This window comes from Anthonomus grandis, chromosome 10 (assembly GCF_022605725.1).
Source record: "Anthonomus grandis grandis chromosome 10, icAntGran1.3, whole genome shotgun sequence".
In the NCBI taxonomy this organism is placed as follows: Eukaryota; Metazoa; Arthropoda; class Insecta; order Coleoptera; family Curculionidae; genus Anthonomus; species Anthonomus grandis.
The window spans coordinates 27,399,400-27,418,679 of record NC_065555.1 but is presented as its reverse complement, the minus strand read 5'-3'; the positions used below and the strand labels follow the sequence as shown (position 1 = coordinate 27,418,679).

The following is a 19,280-nucleotide window of genomic DNA, read 5'->3' as shown; positions in this document are numbered from 1 at the left end:
GCCTAGTTAAAATGAAGCTAGGTTGTACATATCGCCCGTCAGAATAAATCAAAGTGGACAAAATGCATAATACAATGCAGACCACGACTGCAGAAGGGTTGGTAGATACGAGGTGTTCTGTTTGTTGGCAACATTGACTTTATTATTTGTTGGTTAATAGGAGGAATGGCCTTAGTGGTAAACATTGCCAATTATGCGCTTTTTAATGTCTTAATTAATAATTTATTGTATACATTATAACATACATAGAAGACGGCGCTTGGATAAAAGAAGTAAGGGAAGATATCCTACACTTTGGAATGATCTAAAGAAATGCACAAGCAACTGGACACAAAGAAGGTTTTTGACATAGCTGGTAGAATTGGGATTATTCGCAGATCATAAATTGGCACACGTGACTTTGTTTAAGGTATAGGTTTGCCTATACTAATTTTCCAAGTATCTGGAAAATAATTTTGTTTATTACAAGAATTTATAATGTTGGTAAGGTATAAATGTAGGTGAAATGTTAAGATTACCAAAAGTAGCCCATAGTTCTTAAGGTGATTTTGTGGTACTAATAAAACTGGTACAGCCTCTTTTTCAGATCTGACTATAGAGAGTGTATAATTCCTCAACTCTTTTTATCTGTTTCAATCGTTCACTCATTTTAAAGCTTTGAATTTTTGAAAGGCCTTGTCCCTTTCTTTCATAAGAAGTTTTAAATTGGGGGTCAACCAAGAAGCCTTTGGTTTAGCTATATAAAGCAGAATATCATATACTGTAAAAAGAAGTTCTTTAAATATCTGAATTTTTTGGTCGATATTATTTTCACAAAAAATATTAAACCACGGTAAGGACTGTAAATCATTTAAAAAATTATAATAATTAATATATTTATAAGAACGGCAAGAAATAAATGTCGGCTCCTATTTTCTGGTCTTTATATTGAGACAGACATACACTAACCTATGATCAAAAAAGTCGTCAGCTGAGTGTGTACTACACGCCAAAACAAGCTGCTCATCAGATATAAAAATTGGGTCAATCAATTTGGAACCATGAACTGTAATGTTGTGGCGTTAACTTTACAGTGTTATTATTTTGCCAAGAGTTTGCAGACGGTAGCTCAGAATTATTGGAGGCTTGGGATTGTTCGAAGGTTCATTTATGACAGGCTATTAAAGAATCTAAACTTGATTATAACTATTAAATAAGAGGGCGCCACTTAGTTTTTTTTATAAATGAAAGAAAACTAAGAAAAAGACTTGGTATAGGTTTCAATTAACAATTAAATGACCCTGGATAAGGCAGATTTAAAGAAATAAGAAAATCTCAACAATACAATCGAATTATATTTACATCAAAGATATATTGCTATAGACCTCATGTTCTAATCTGATAAATGTTAATAATTTGCTATGAATTAAAATATGAATAATGTTGATATGATTAAAATAAGTTTGACAAAAGTAACATTTAAATTATGATTTCGCTACTAGATAGATTTCAGCAAATTGCAATTATTAAAGTTTTTAGTATTTATTTGTATTACGCAGGGGAAAGTTCATGAACCTTTTTATCTAAGGCATATCAGCCTTGACCGTGTTATATCTACTTAACTACCAAAAAGGGTACTGAAAAATACTCAACAAAAAAATAATTAATAGTATAGATAAGAAATTGACGTATTAAATTATGACATTGATTTAATATTTGTAACGTTAAATTTAAATAAAAGGTATATTAATAAAAATTTAAATAAGTGAGACAAATCTATGGTTAGTAATATTTAAATAAATGGAATAAACTGGCCTGTATAAGTGTATACTCCAAGAAATGAACGGCTAGCCTTCAATACCGAGGCTGTGAATGTATGCCATTTGTAGCTTAGCTATCCGGACTGGGAATCTCTAATACTAGCTCTAACTCTAGCTCCAGCTCCACTGCTTTCAGCAATTTCCCGGGGAAATCAAAAGCCTGCAGCCATCAACAATTGAAGAAGAATAAAGAGAAAAACGGAAAAGTAAAACCGTTGCTAAATTTCATTATCTATCCATTAAAATCTTGGGCATCCTGCACCAGAATTATGAAATAAACGGTTCCCTAAAGGAACAAGATTAAGGACTATAAATTATAAACCATATTGGCCACTTCCTGCTTCACAAACTTATAACAAAAATAAAAAAACAGAAATAAAAAAAAAGTGGCATTTTACGTGCGCTCCTACCTGCAACACGGGAACAAGTCCTCGAAAAATGGACGCAGTACCGACTAAATCAATAACGACCTCACCTCACGGCAAAGAAGGGCTTTGAGGGTTGTGCAAGATCCGAGTTTCAGAAATGATGTCAGAAATTCCAAATATAATAGTATCTAGTACTAAGTTGCACATAAGTTTGAGATTTAATAAATAATAGGTACTGTTTACTATACAGTGCGAGTCTGTAACTTGGAATAAATCTGATAATAAATAAATTGGGACGTGTTCGAAAAAACGCTCGGATTAGTCAATTGAGATAGTAAGTTGCGCATTTTTTACAATAAAAATTTTTAATACAGGATGTGCCATGTAGGCGTGGCTAATACCAACATTCTTATTTTAAATGGGACACCCAACATGTTATTATATTTTTGGATTCTCCACAAAATTCCAAACATTTTGATGTGTCATATGCCATACCATAATTCGATTGTTTTTAAGATACAGGGCGTAAAAGAAAACGTATTTCATAAACTTAAAGAGGGTTCTTTTAAATCTTTTAGTTTAATAAGTGTTCAAAATGTAAGTCATTTTCTATTTGGCAATGCCCTAAATGTACTACAGATTCATTTTGAACGTTTCTTATGCATTCTGGAGAAATATTTCGACACTCTTGCCTTATTCTAGTTTTCAACTCGTCCATATTTACCGGCTTGGTCACATACACTTTGGATTTCAAATATCCCCATGGGAAAAAATTCAGCGGAGTCAAAGCGGGCGATCTTGGTGGCCACTCAAAAGGTCCTCTCCTGCCAATCCATCTGCCTGGAAAAATAGCATCCAGATAGTTTCGAACAGATCTTGCAAAATGGGGAGGGGCACCATCTTGCTGAAACCAGATATTTCTATGCGGCATATCAGCTTCTATTGGATCAGGGAATAGAACACCTAGATTTGGAATTAGTTCTTCTTGTAAAATCTGTAAGTACACTGCTCCATTTAAATTTTCTTCGAAGAAAATTGGGCCTATAACTTGCTGACCTAGAATTCCTGCCCAAACATTTACTTTTTCTGGGCGTTGAGTGTGGCCTTGCCTCATCCAACATGGATTTTCTTGTGCCCAGTAACGGCAATTTTGATGATTTACTTCTCCGTTCCTGGAGAATTGTTGATTTATAGGGAAGTAATTTTTCTGCTTCAAGAACCCTTACTACTGAAGACTGGCTCACTTCCAATTTGCGCGCTACCTAACTAGTTGGAATATTACACATTAATTTTGGTGTCTTCATTAAGAGCAGATCGACGAGAACTAGTTATTGTTCTTACGTGACCATTTTTCCGAAACTGTTTTTCAATCTTGCTTATAGTACTTTGAGATATGGGTAGTAAATCAGGATACTTCTGTCGGAATAAATGCAAAACTTTATTTTGGGGTTCTTGTTCTATCTCCGTACCCAATTATCATTAACATTTCAATCTTGTCCTTAATATAATAAAGGTATGACATGTGTTACATCAAAATGTTTGGAATTTTGTGCAAAATCCAAAAATATAATAACATATAGGGTGTTCTAATTTGTGTATTAATTTCAACAATTAATACTAAAGTACTAAATAAAAAAATTAAATAAATTTCTCGGAAACTGTTTTCTATGGGTCACCTCACATACGCTATAATATGACATATTTATTACACAGACCTTTTAGAGACACCCTTTATATTAGACGCCCTCTCAAGAATTTAAGCCCTGACAAATTTTCAGAAGTGGGATTACCAATTAAAATAAAATGCGTGTATATTTTTGACATGTGTGTGATTAACATGTTGTATGAGAAAGTTTGTTTCAATAAATTTAAACTCTTATAAACCCTATCCATGACGTCAAAATATTCCTTACCTCTGTTGCATTGACTGAACGATTGGGGTGAATATATAAACACCCATTTTATTTACAAAATCAATCCAGTAGCAAAACGTTAATATACAAAAAAAAATGAAGGGATTCGAGCTTACCTACGTAATACATAAAAAGTATTCTGCATTTATTTATTTTTGTTTGCACTCGGTATTACTTTGCGTTTATTTCTTTACTTAGTTGCATCGAAATAATACTCACGTTACAATGAGTCGTCAACTTCGCAAAAGACCACACCCTCTCGAATCTGTTTCTAACTCTAGTCTAGACGAACCGATACCCTCTCAAAGTCGCGATAATTTTTCGGACACTTCCCTAACTACGACCCATATATTGACCGCTTAACCTTTATTGTGGTATGGTTCATTGAGACCAGCATGCATAAAGAAAGGTCAATAGCACGAGCTGTGAAGGGTGAGGTTGTACCAGCCTTCAACCCCAAAGATAAGGCGCAAACGATTTTTGACTGGTGTAAAAAAAAATAGATGAGTTGCATCAAATATTTAAATGGTCAGAGCAAGCAACTATTTATTATGCTACTAGTAAATTGGACGGTTTAGCCAACGTGTGGTATAAAAGCTTGCCAACCGAGAGTCTTTCTTGGGAGGAGTGGAAAGCATTATCGCGGCATTAGCGATATTGTAGTTAAGACAGAAGCTACTGCAGGTAATCACCAGACAGTGGACTCGCTCTATAAATATTTGAGTGCTTTAAAAAAAAAACTTGACCTCCAGCAGACCTTTAAGAACTGGACAAATTTTACAGCCCAAGTAAGGTTACAAACCGAGTCATGTTGCAGGGAGCCTAAAACAGAATTGTCTAAGCAAAAGATGTTCCATGCACTAGACTGGGACATCTGGCCCAGGAATGAACGCTGAAAAATACCAAGCCTCAAGCACAGGTTACCTGTAGTTTCGGTAGACGGAAGGTCAAAGTGGTGTCAAATCATGTTTCTCGAAGGGAAGCCAAGCCCAATAGAAAATTTATTAATGAAAACATTTTGAGCTTGATAAAGGTTTATCTCCTCCTTGCGTTGTCTTGGAAAACTGTGGATTCTATTCTATACGTTTTGTGTATTCTCTAAGGCTGCTTGTTTCTTTCTTAAAGTAACTTACTTGCGAGCGAACTTCTTCATCATCTCTCCAAGCCAATTCGTAGAAAAGCAAAAAAAAAATGTTTTTTTGTTCTCCAAATCATTCGGCGTGTTTTTATTGCAACTGTTGCTTCGAAATCATCGTATTTTAGAAAAGGCCAACTTGATTTTCTTTTGTTAGGGTATTTGTTGAAGATGCTTGCGTTTCACGCTTTTCGACTCACGATCAACATTGAACTCGATATCTTTATAATCGATCAAAGCTAATTTGATACCTATTATAGTATGTTTCTTGTAGTAATTTCGCTGTTACATTCCACGATGTTTTTATTGTAAAATCTTTGTACTCCTGACCGTTTTGTTTCTTTATCTTGAATGCCCAATCTTGAAGAATGAACGTTTGTAAGTTCTCTTCTCTAATCTACGTGTCCTTAGTTAAAATATACTTTTATTCATCAAAAAAATGACATGATTTGCCGCCAGACATACTGCTTAGTATTCCTAGTGTTTCTGGTACTCCTAGTGTTTTTTTTTTATACACTATCTGACCGTTTCTCGTCTATTGATTTTATGGATTCTGTTCCAAAGTGTGACATATTTCGTTCTTAAAAAGAAAAAAAAAATCTTTGAAATAATGAGATTGTCAAACTGACATAATATTCAATTAAAGAGCGTTGTTTGAGCATTGTTAGGAGTTACTAAATACATGGCAAATAAGATATATTTTTAAAAACGTCAAGAATTTGTATTGTTTGTTTCAATCAACAATGAAAACTTGACGGGTGGTTCTTTTCGATAGCTGGAGGGGTTGTTTTTGTTAGCTACAGGGGTTATTGTCGCGGTAATCAAGCGAAAACAACGTATGTATGTCGCTAAATGGATGAGTGTAATTTGATTGGAACAAGAGGTTGTCAAGACGATTGTTGACGAACTTTTGGATAATGACATTACACAAGAATCCGAATCTGAATAATCTTCACCTGTTTTACTCGTGAAAAAAAAATTGGGAACAAAGACTGTGCATCGATTATCGGAAGTTGAATTCCAAGTCAAAGAAAATCAACCATTACCCAGAATTGATGATCAGATAGATAAATTACAAACCGAAAACTTTTCCATAAGCTTAATTCTTAAATCAAGTACCAATCAAAGACTCAAAGCGATTTACAGCCTTTGTCACACCTGAAGGGCATTATGAATTTAATATGCTACCTTCAAGTTAAAAAAAAATGCCCCTCATGTTTTGCAACGACTAATGATGGGTTTACTAAATTTTCATTTATCAGAGCTGCTAAGAATACGAAAATCAAATATGAAATCGACTACTTTAAAGATATATTTGCAACATATGGAGTGCCACAAGTTCTTATATCGGAAGTTCCTTTACCTCCAAAACTTTTCAGGTATTTTGTCAACAAAATAACGTCCGGCATGTTATAAACGCAGTTGCAACACCGCGAGCAAATGGTCAAGTGGAGCGGTTAAATAACACCATTTTAGCCGCCCTATTGCCATCTGTTCCCGAAGAAGAACTTTGGGATGAACAGGTTCGTACTGTTCAATTTGCAATTAACAATACCATTAATAAGTTGATTGGCAAAACACCTAGTCAGTTAATGTTTGGTCTTACTCCTCGAAAAAGTACGGATGCGTTATTGCTGGATAAGGTGCGTGACAACTAACTTTTCTCTAGTGTTGTGGTTAGTGCCTTTATTGAACTATCCAAACCTGTCAAATTACAAAGGTGAGAGTTTTTACTGAGCATTGTTTTACCTTATGTTTTTCTTATTATTTTACTCATTATAAGTATAAAGAAAGTAATATTTAAATGCGCATCCTTCCGTACTAAGTGTAGTGACCTGATACCTTGGTACGTAAAACAACTGTGTGGCACTAGTGCAACCCAGATTTTTGTGGCACCTGGGATTATTTTGTAGACTGTGTAACTGGCCATTACATCAGTGGGTTGTTTTGTGGAGTGCTTGCTAGCACTATCCAATCAACTCGATTTCTAATGCTGGACATCAGGTTTTGTTCTGCCTGGATTGGAGAACAACTCTTTAATAAGGTCTACTGATGTCTATAATTTGAAGGATGTTAGTCTTATTGATAGTTTTATGGTATTGTGTACAGGTGCTATAAAGTTGAAATGGCCTTGTGTAAACGTATTTTACTTTTATTTAACAATCACAATAACTAGGGCAAAATATTTGCTCACAGGTACCTTTTACTTTTTAGGTATGCAGTATCGTATCATTTCATATCAATGATCTCGAATCCTGACGTAAGCAATACATCTATCATTCTGTCTTCTTACACGTTCCAAATATACACCACAAGTTACTGTAAGTACATTTATCGTTTTGTTAATTACATTTATTTGACAGGCATTATTAGAGCACCGCGGCATAGTCAATCATTGCCAAAGGAGTTGTTTAAGCTTCCCTCTCCAGCTTACAATGGTATGTTCTATTAAATATTATATTTTTTTTTTACAAGCATCGCGTGGAAAAATATTACTTTTCAAACTAGCTAGATATTTATCTAAATATTACTTAGTTTTAACAAAATTTAATTTTTTTAGGCCTTCTGCCAATTTCCAGAGCCAAATTCAATGATTTGCAAAGTTTAATGAAGTTTTGTAGCCCCTCTGCTGTCAAGTTCTTCCTCAATCTACCCCATGACTAATTTAATGCAAGTTAAAATATAATTTATTACAATCACCTTACATTGATGTGGTTTTTTTTCAGGTCTGGATCAATCTGGATACAACCGACATCATGGAAACTCGCTTTTTGCATTCTTAGAACATAAGCAGTACAGAAATCTTGCAACTAGTTCAATTAGGGCGGAAAAAAAGGCATACCTGGCTCACAGATTTAGAGTATGTGATAACAAAGAAACATGGCAAGAACTTAATAAACTAAATATTTCTAATAAATCTTTCTCTTATGCAAGATGTAGATAAACTTAATATTTTTTTCTAATATTAACAAAAACAACAATAACCCTGACGAAGAATTTGTTGGGTATTTTAAAAAACATAGGTTAAATTATTTGGCTGAATTTAAATTTAATTTGGTGACACAAGATATAATAATAAATTACTTAAAATCTATTAAATCTAAAGCATTTGGCGTTGATCAATTAAACATTACCCTGATTTTGCTTTGTTGTCCTGCCATAATTAAACCACTCACTCATATTATAAACGAATGTTTAGAACAAAACTGCTTTCCCGATCAATGAAAAGAAGCCAATGTTATTACTTTGCCCAAAATAAAGAATCCTGTTGAATTTAATGATGTTCGCTCAATATCTGTACTTCCTATACTATCAAAAATATTAGAAAAAATTATGGAGTATCAAATAGTTCAATATTTAAATGTAAATAATTTAATTCCTAAATACCAGTCTGGGTTTCGTAAGAGGTATAGTTGTGCAACCGCTTTATCTAAAGTGACTGATGATATTTTTAAGGAACTTGATAAAAATAAAGCTACGGTGTTGGTTCTCTTAGATTTTTCTAAAGCCTTTGACATGGTAAATCACAGAATATTACTGGCTATATTAGAATATATGGGTTTTGCTGAGTCTGCGTTGGCATTGGTGTCTTCTTTCTTGTTTAATCGAAAACAAAGAGTAGTGCTCAATAACAATAAATTAAATGCACTGGATGTTACCTCTGGGGTGCCTTAAGGTAGCATTCTTGGTCCTTTGTTTTATACTCTTTATACTTCACAAATTACTAAAAAAATTTTACGCTCTAAGCACCATTGCTATGCAGATGACACCCAGCTATTTTATTCATTTCATCATCACACTAATGTTGTCCAAGCTAATCAATATATAAATGAGGATTTAAATACCTTAAATATAGATACTCAAAAATTACTTCTAAAGATTAACCCCACTAAATCAGCAGCTATTCTTTTTTGTAGTGACAATCATCGAACTAATATTTTAAATAATTTAAATGTACACCTTAATAACAATATAATAAGAACTCTGCAAAAAATCTTGGACTAGTAATGGACTATAAACTTAGATTCAAAGAATATGTTACCCTTAAACTAAAAAATGGATATTCTGCCTTAAAAACAATATATCGTCAAAGACATTTTTTAAGCTCAAGTATTAAAAAACTGCTCTGTAATGCTTTAGTACTATCACCGTTAAATTTTTGCGACACAATTTATGGACCATAACTCGATAACTCCGACTCAGGTAGAATTCAAAAACTTCAAAACTCTTGCTTAAGACTTATATTTGGTATAAGAAGACGGCAACATATTTCTTATAAATTAAAAGAAGCAGGTTGGCTAAATATGCACAATAGACGAATATTACATATTTTATGTTTTTCTTACAAAACTCTTAAATCAAAAACTCCGCCTTACTTACTTGAAAAGCTTACCTATCGTACTGATGTGCATAATCTTAATATAAGACGTAAAAATCTTTTAACAATTCCTAGTCATAGCAAAGAACTCTTTAAGCGATCCTTTTCTTATGTCGTACCAAATTTGATTAATAAGTTCAAAATAATTAATTTTACTGTCACTGAAAAAACTTTTAAATTAAAAACCAAGCTTCTTCTTTTAAATCAAACTTAATTTTTCTTGAATGCCTTTCTTTATTAAAATACTACGCACATGCTAACTAACTGAATGCAACGTAAAATATTCTATTAACATTTATTATTCAAAAATTAACTGTTTAAGGAAAGGGAGGAAAAAGGGAGGGAGGAGAGGGGGGAGGGAGGGGTGATTTTTTGTCATTCCGTTTCATCCATTTTTTCCCCTACTGCTTTTTCCCCTCATAAGTGTACGCCTACCTATTTTTTGGTTATTTTTTTAGTCTATAAGAATTGTTTTTTTTTTCTCTCACTTCTTCTATTATAAGCCTTAACAGAATCCAGGAAGTTGTTTCCTTCTTTTCTGGAAGTCTGAATGCATGGCTTATTAGTTGCCTTACTTGTGTTAACTAAATTCTTTATATAACCTATTGTTTTTTATATGCTCTCTTTGTTTAATATTCTAATATTCAATTCCATGTATATAATCATATTACCTTCTGTAATTATGCTTTTTTTTTGTATTGGTGGCTAATAAACGTCTTATTATTATTATTATTATTATTATTATTATACTGTAGTTATTTTTAAAACAGTCTTTTGATAAGCTCTCATACTGATTTTGTACCGTTTTTAACATTAAATTGTGTTTTTCTCAGTTTCGTGAAAAATTGACTTACCTTCTTTTTTCCCCTGACCCTTCATATGATTTTATGATTTTTAATATATGCTAATTTCAACTGGATAGGACGTGGAAGTCAAAGACCTTGGCCCGCACGAAGTTCTGATTTCAACCCTGGATTGTTTGCGAAAATCAAATAAGCACAAGAGAACAATTAATAATTATTAGAAAAAATTCAAGCCGCTTCTGAGTCATTTCGAAATGAGCAATTTATTTTTTAAGATTCGGCGGTCTTTCAATAAAACAATAAAATAAATTAAGAATTTAGGTTTTATATTTTTATTTATTAATAATTTAAAGTTAAAATATGGTTTTCATGGATGTCTTTAAAATCTTTAAATGTAAATATCTAGAAAAAGAGTAATCCTAGAGAGATTTTTAAGGTATACCTTTTGTAAGCAAAAATGCTTGCAGAATGCATATTTAAAACAAAAATTAAAATTATACAGGGCGTAAAAAAGCTATGGAGTTCAAAAAACCACTAAAATGTGGCTGGGGGCTATGAGATAATTTAAAAATTTAGTTAAAAACAAAAAACAACTGCTAAAGTTACAGTAGTGGTCAAAAGTAGATAGACAAAAACAATTTTGAAATAATTTTTTTGTCTAGATATTTATAAAATAAAATTAGTATAGTATTGCTTCTCTTTAACTCAAGGTGCAACATGCCACGTAGAATTAGATTCTCTCTTGATTTAAGACAATGCATTATTAATGCATATCGCGCGGGTAGTCGTCAAATTGATATTGCTCGTAGATTTGATGTTAAAAGAAAAGCTGTGTGGGCAATTATCAAAAGATATGAAAGGACAGGATCATTAGAGCCAAAAAATAAATCTGGTCGACCAAAAAAATGGACATTAGAGCTGTATGCAAATTAAAACAAATTAGCCAGAATAACCCTTTCATGACTTATCGTCAAATTCAAATAGAATTACAGGCTCTAGGGATTTGTAATGTGTTCTCAAGGACTGTAAGACGAAGGTTGGTAGAAGAGAATCTATTTGCATGTAGGCCAGCAAAAAACCCATTGTTTTCAAAAAAGAATCGCTTAGCCCGATTGGAATTTGCCCGTCAGCATAAACACTGGACAAAGCCTGAATGGAAACGTGTTTGCTGGAGCGACGAATCGAAGTTTAATTTGTTTAATTCCGATGGAATTCAATATGTTAGACGTCCTTCTGGCCAGCGTTTGAATCCCAAGTACACAAATAAGCATCCCACAGTTAAGCAGGGAGGTGGATCAGTGATGGTTTGGGGTTGCTTCTCAGGTTATGGAATGGGCCCGTTACATCGCATAGAGGGCATAATGGATAGGTTTATGTACAGGGATATTCTCAGAGATGTTATGTTGCCCTATGTCGAAGACAATTTACCATTGAGATTCCAATTCTAGCAAGATAATGACCCGAAGCATTCCTCCAAAATTATAAAGCAATTTTTCGAAGAAGAAAAAAACACCAATTTTAAAATGGCCATCCCAGTCACCCGATCTTAATCCCATCAAAAATTTATGGGAAATTGTAGATCGTGATATTAGGGATACAAACTATTCAAATAAAGGTAAATTATTCGAACGGTTGCAACAGAAATGGAAAAATATTGGTTTTAAACTCATCTTATTGAATCGATGCCACGTAGATTTCAGGCTGTAATAGACAATAATGAGTATTTTACAAAATACTGATATTGTAGATGGTTTAGTTTGTAATTAAAAAAAAATACTTCGAAAAAAAAAGAGTATTGGTTATTTTTTAAATTTGTCTATTTACTTTTGTCCAGCGTATATTTAGTTATTTCTTATTATTTGCCAAATTAGGTGATTGTTTCTAAAGAATGTTTTATAATTTTTATACGTGTTTATGTTGCCCATAATATACTTAAATATCTTTAGTATAGAATTTTTATTTTTTTAAATTTTTTTTTTAAATCATTAAATCATTTGTCTATCTACTTTTGGCCATTACCGTATATACAAAATTAAAAAAAAAACTTAATGTTTATCACCCTGTATCTTGGTTGCATTAACCTCATAAGTAACCTCATTATTTTTATGAGAGGAATCTGCTGTTAAATTATTTACCATTATTAATGGGACACCCTGTATACATGCATACAAATCTTAAATAAACAAGAGTGTATTACAAGAAATTATTACAATCGAGCTTGATTATAAATAGGAATCTAATAAATATGTATATAAAAATTGCATAAAGTGCATGAAATATGCAAACTAATTAATCATAATCAGTAAATCTTATCACAAAGCCAAACCAAATACGAAACTCATTAAGTAAACAATACCTACCAGTAAAATAATAATCTTAAATTATCATCCATAATCACATAATTTTCGGCTTAAAAAAGATTCGTGACTTTTCTCCTAAGACGAAAATAATAAAAGTCACTTGACGCGAAAAAAATCAAAGAGCGGCACTTTAGCGTGTCCGATGCGATTCTCGACCGTAACGATTCGTTGAATGAAAAAAGCGCGGAAAACAACGTACCGATAGATTCGCGTCTTTGTCGCACACTGACACAGTCACAGCTAATGGATAAGCGTCATGACAAAGAGGAAAGAGGAGTTTGATTAGTGTGGCCACAGGGCCAGGATTTAGAGCGTGCGCGCGGTTTTGATTCTTGTTTGAGCGCATTTTACTTTTTTTTTAAGGGAAATTTTTAAATGAGCATCAAATATTATGGATGTACAACAAAATGCGGTAACTATTTCAACTAACATGGCAACTTTGATATTTCTGTATATCAAATAAATTTATCGGTGAACAAACTTAAGGCATCATTACATTTTTAATCTGCCAACAAAAGCAGGCACCAAAAAATACACAAAGCTTACAAAAAATCTAAATGAGCTTCTAATTTTTAAAACCAGTTTACCAAAATACCAACTAAACTTCAAAAACTCTAAATGAGCATCTAATTTTCAAATTCATTTCAACTAAAATATTATACAGGGTGATTCAAAAGTAAGCGGCATCCTTTCAGGGGCCTAATCCTTGTATGAAAATAAGGCAAAAAGTTCATATTAATATGGGTCCGAAATTGCTTCCTAAGGGAGCTACGCCCCTTTGAATAGGACCCCTTGAAGACAATTTTTTCTCTATAACTTTAAAACCCTTTAGAATTAAATTTTGAAAATTGGTGTACTGCATAAACATTTCGTTGTGAATAAGATTCTAAATTCAAATTTTTCAAATTTTATTCAGGTGCGTCACATGCGGGGGTTGGTAAGGGTAAAAACATCCCTTTTTCTTTTACTCTTTAGGTTATTGTGATTTTGTTTGAAAATTATAAAATTTTAGAGTCTTATACGTAAAAAAGGTACTCTTAGTTCAATTCGATAGAGCGTACCATTTACGAGAAAAGCGACTTTGAAAATGTTCTGATTGCGTATGTTTATTGATGAAAATTAATTCGCAATACGATCGACAAAAAAGATACTTTTTACTCAAATTTTATTTAACAATTTATAGAAAGTGTTCAAAATTATTACCATTCGCGTCACGGCAAGCTCTTAATCTTTTTATTAGATTATGGTGCACACGTGGTAGAATTCTTGGATTGTTTTTAATTGTCTGAAATCCTTCCTCTATTCTTTGCCTGAGAACATCAATATTGGGTATAGGGTGGGAATAAACTAGTTGTTTTAGGTGTCCCCATAAATAAAAATCAAGGGGGTTTAGGTCAGGAGACCGTGGTGGCCATGGCACTGGACCCCCACGACCTATCCAGCGGTCTTGATAGGCATTATTTAAGTGTTCTCTAGCGAGAATGCTAAAATGTGGGGGAGCACCATCGTGCATAAACCACATTTGTGCTCGTAATTGAAGTGGTAGATTTTCTAATATTTGTGGTAATTCATTCTGTAAAAAAATTGTGTAAATTTGTCCATTATTCGTTGCGGCATAAATACAGGTCCTTTTAAATGCCCATCGATTATTCCCGCCCACACATTTAAACTAAACTGCTGCTGATGTGCCTTCTGTACCGTAGCATGGGGATTCTCATCCGTCCATAGGTGGTTGTTGTGGAAATTGAAAATTCCGTTTCTTGTGAAGCCGGCCTCGTCAGTAAATAAAATTTTCTTCTCAAAATTTTCAAAAGCAACGCGGTTTTCTTCTAGCCAATTACAGAAGTGTACACGAGGAAGGAAATCTCGGTCTTCCAAAGCCTGAACCCGTTGAATATGATAATGGTAGAGTAACATATCGTGCCAAATTCTCCATACGGTTGACTGAGAGGGCCCTTCTTGATTTGCGATGATGCGAGTGCTCAAAGATGGATCTTCTTCAATACGATCTAGCACGCGTTCTTCTAATGCTAGGGTTCTGGCATTTCTTGGTCGCCCAACAACTTCCTGCCTTTGAAATGTTCCTTAAGCAAAATTTAAGTAGATATTATGCGATATTACTCACATTTTTGAATTTACCTGTTTTCCTTAAATTACGATCTACTCTTGCGAAAACCGTACGGTGTGGCACTCGTCGATTAGGAAATACCTCATGATACAATAGTCTTGCTTCAACACAATTACCAAATGCTCTTCCAAACATAATGTGAATATCAGCTTGTTCTTTAAACTTAGAAACACAAAGTACCAAACTCAACAAAGGCAATGCCCTTCTTATTAATAATAAATAGTAATTTGTAAAACACTGTATGAAACTAATTTTACTTTGACAAAGTAAATTGTATTTTACAATGAGATTTATCAGCCATTTAAATGCGTATCCAGTAATTTTATTATGTATTAAACATACGCAATCAGAAAATGTTCAAAGTCGATTTTCTCGTAAATGGTACGCTCTATCGAATTGAACTAAGAGTATCTTTTTTACGTATAAGACTCTAAAATTTTATAATTTTCAAACAAATCACAATAACCTAAAGAGTAAAAGAAAAAGGGATGTTTTACCCTTACCAACCCCCGCATGTGACGCACCTGAATAAAATTTAAAAAATTTGAATTTAGAATCTTATTCACAACGAAATGTTTATGCAGTACACCAATTTTCAAAATTTAATTCTAAAGGGTTTTAAACTTATAGAGAAAAAATTGTCTTCAAGGGGTCCTATTCAAAGAGGCGTAGCTCCCTTAGGAAGCAATTTCGAACCCATATTAATATGAACTTTTTGCCTTATTTTCATACAAGGATTACGCCCCTGAAAGGATGCCGCTTACTTTTGAATCACCCTGAATAATCATCAATTTTTTTTCTTAAAGGTTTTTATTTTGCATTCGGCAACAGCTTTCGTTAATGAATTACAAAAAAATCCGGCAAAGTGGGTTTATACTGGAGCGACAGTTAACTGCGTTTGGGATTCCCATATACGTTTATTGGTTATGGTGTATATAACATTTCAGTAGTATAAACAGTTCTTTTATGCACCGTTTTAAACATTAAATAATCATGGAACTCGATACTGTTTTACCCGGGAATAGTTCTGGTGACAATATTCAAATGGAGAATGAAATAGAAATTCCTTCATATCGTTCGGACAGTGATTCGGAGATTGAAGAATTAGAAATAAAAAAGAAGCGTGGCGAGAGTAAGCAGTGGCTCTTTGTAAGAAAATTTGCATGTGTTAAAGAAGCGGAGGAAGTTGTTCGTGCAGAAAATACTTGGTCTATTTTAATAACACACATGACTGAAGAAGGAAAGAAAAGGTTTTATCGCTGTAACAAAGTAAAACGTCGTGGCCCTCAGTGTGCGGCACAAATTTATTTACTGTTTGAAGCTACATCAAATGCTGTTTTGCTCTATCGTGTAGAGGCTGCCCATAACCACGAGTTCATTGGAATTCGTTCTGATAACAGAATAAGTCAGGAAGTTAGAAATAAACAAACTATTTGATTTACATTTGAAGCCTAAAGCTATTTTAAAAAGTCTTAGTAAGATGGAGGGAGTAAAATTACCATCAATGAAACAATTGAACAGTTATCTATCAAGTCGTAGACGTGTTAAATACGGTTCCTCAACTATAAGTCTAGGAGAACTAGAGCGATGGATATTAAATCATACAGCAGTTCCCGAGGACATACACAAAGTGTTTGTACTTTCTTATTATATATTTGAGGATGAACCAATGTCCTTTCGCTTTGCATTGTCTACAAAACATTTACTGAACGTCATGCAAATATTATCGATGCTGATACGACATTTAAGTTGATTTGGCAAGCGTTCCCGGTATTAGTTGTAGGAACTACAGATAAACATAGAAAATTTCATCCGATATGTCTAGGAGTTTCGACAAACGAGCGTCAGGAAGATTTTACCATGTTATTTAATAGTTTAAAAGAACAGGTTTTGTTTGTATACGGACATTCTCTACAACCGTCGGTATTAGTTTGTGAAAAAAAAAGGTGTTTTGGTTAAGTATCGATCATAATAAAAAATTTCAACTTTTACCCCAGATAACTCTAGAACTATTTGAAGCATTTTAATGCGGTCTTCACTCACACTTAGAGGGTTTCTTAACAAACATTTTCATATATGAAGAACTTTTATAGCTCAAGAGCTTTCTGAGTTAGACCATGATTTACCAGGGGTAGACCTTAAAGGTCAATAAGTAAGACTTGAAATGAATCTCACATAGGTGATACTCAAAACCTTTTTAAGGAATTTTAATAACTTTTTTAGGACAACGTAGAAGATACAGATACTAAGGATCAATATCTAATATAAAACATCTTTTTAAGCGCAAAATTTATTAATTAAGAGCTGTTTTGGCTAAACATTTTTTACAGAAGTATTTGGTCCTGAACCCATTGTGAGAATGTGTTCGGCACATGCAAAAACAAAAATGCAAACCAGGGTTGAACAAACTTGCTCAGACAAAAACGCCCGAAAGAATATATTACAAGACATCGATGCTTTACATCGGAGATGGTTAACGAATGGTCCTGCAAAACTACAGAGGAGTCCTTTCCAATTACTCCGCTTATTAAACTTCCTGATTGGACAAAAGCATATCAATGGGCAAAATTAGATAAAAAAATAAAGGTGTTAGATGCTGACACGAAGAACAATGTCTATATAGTACCAGGAGGTCAAGTATTGGATGTTCAGGCTGAAAAACCTTGGGAAACTTTTGATGAATTCAAAGAATTTTTTTCCACTTGGAGAGTAACAATTTCCCAAAGAAAAAGATGATTGGATGAATGGTAGCTGCAATTGTCCACAGTTTTTTAAGATGTATATGTGCAAACATCTTCTAGGCCTAGCAATTAGATTAAAATATACAGTTCCGCCTGTAGAGGCAAAAAATATCCATATTGGACAAAAAAGAAAGCGTGGACGTCCATCAAGATCCAAACCTGCTTTGGTAATTCAGTGATGTTTTTAATTTATTAAAAACATCACTGAGTCTTATTAATAATTTGTTTAATGTTCACTCTTTTTTGTTTTGTGGTTCAAATACTGTTTTAAAAATGGCATTTTTTGTTCTTTTTGTTTTATAAATAGAAGACAATAAAGTATATTTGTGATGCCTATTTTTGCTTTATTTTATGCTCACTAGCTTTTATCATATTATAAAGTATGAAGTTCAAACAGTTTTTAGAAGCTTTATTATTTAAATAGCTATCCAGATTAGTATAAAACAGTTGACAATATTAACTTTATCAGATGCTCAATAAGTATTTTTGTTGCTCCACCCAGTTCTTAAACGTGCTAAAAAGTATAAAAACTGATGTTCGATTAAATACTACCCTTTTTTTAATAGTTATTGGAATATTCGCTTTTAAAGGTTTTTGTGTTCAGTGAATACACACCAAGTTCTGATTTCTGATGGAATGATTCTTTAGAAATGTTCGTGGAATGTTTAGTATTTATATTCTATAAATATAAATACTATAAGTATAATATATTATTGATATGCGTTCTGAATTTTGTATAGGGTATCCCAGAAGATGTGACCAATCAAAAGTTTTCATAAAAGGTTTTCCTACAGGCCCGCGCTATGGAGTTATAATCCTCTCAGAGATTAGAATTAGGGAACCTTTCTACTTTTTCCTATTTCTCAACAGATTCAACATACAGTATTGTGCATAAATATAGCAACAAGCGATGTTTTCAAAAATATTATTTGCTCCTTTATTTATTCTATATTATTTCTTTACTTTTAAGTACACGCCTCTGTATTATTTATAAATATACCAAGATATCGTAAGAATGCCAATGCAGAGTAAGGAAGTTCATGTTTGTTTATTTAGACAATGTGCATAAATATAGCAACATTCTTGTTCCGCATTTATTTTATTAGTTAAATATCGATTTACCTGCTGTAAAGTTGTTATTTTTGAATCTCAGAATTAAGTTAAAATGGGTCGCTCAAAAACCGTCTCTGGTGATGTAAAAAAAATTATTATGGAGCATTACGAAAATGGTGTTAGGCAGAGTGACATTGCAAGAAGCTTACGGCTTCACAGGTCAATCGTATCCAGAGTTTGCAAAAAATTTCGCCTTACTGGAACAGCTGCACCGGCGCCCATTCCTGGTAGACCCAGAAAAACAAATTTGAAGATGAATAGGCAGCTGCTACGAATTTCCAAAGAAAATCCTTTTTTGTCTTCTTCCCAAATTTTGGCAAAATTAAAAGAGGGTGGAGGAGTAAACCTCAGTTCCAGTACCGTAAGGAGAAGGTTACTTGATGCCAACTTACCTGCTCGTCGCCCGGCCAAAAAACCGTTGCTCTTAAAGAAGAACGTCAAGGCTCGTTTTCACTTTGCCCAATCTCATGTCCACTGGTCTGTACTGATTGGAAGAAAGTCGTATTTAGTGATGAATCTAAATATAATTTATTCAGGACTGA

The 19,280-nt window shown here is 33.3% G+C and overlaps 1 protein-coding gene across 5 annotated transcripts in view; it reads right to left on the bottom strand.

Annotated features, from left to right (window-relative positions):
- Nucleotides 1-19,280, bottom strand: part of LOC126741031 (probable phospholipid-transporting ATPase IM) — a 374,205-nt gene that overhangs the window by 257,305 nt on the left and 97,620 nt on the right. The window contains exon 1 of one of the 5 annotated variants that reach the window (XM_050447301.1): nt 12,757-12,975. The exons of the other annotated variants lie outside the window; for them this stretch is intronic. The gene's annotated coding sequence lies outside the window, so the exon portion shown is untranslated. Of the gene's footprint in view, nt 1-12,756; nt 12,976-19,280 lie in introns of those variants that run through there. 5 annotated transcript variants of the gene reach the window in all.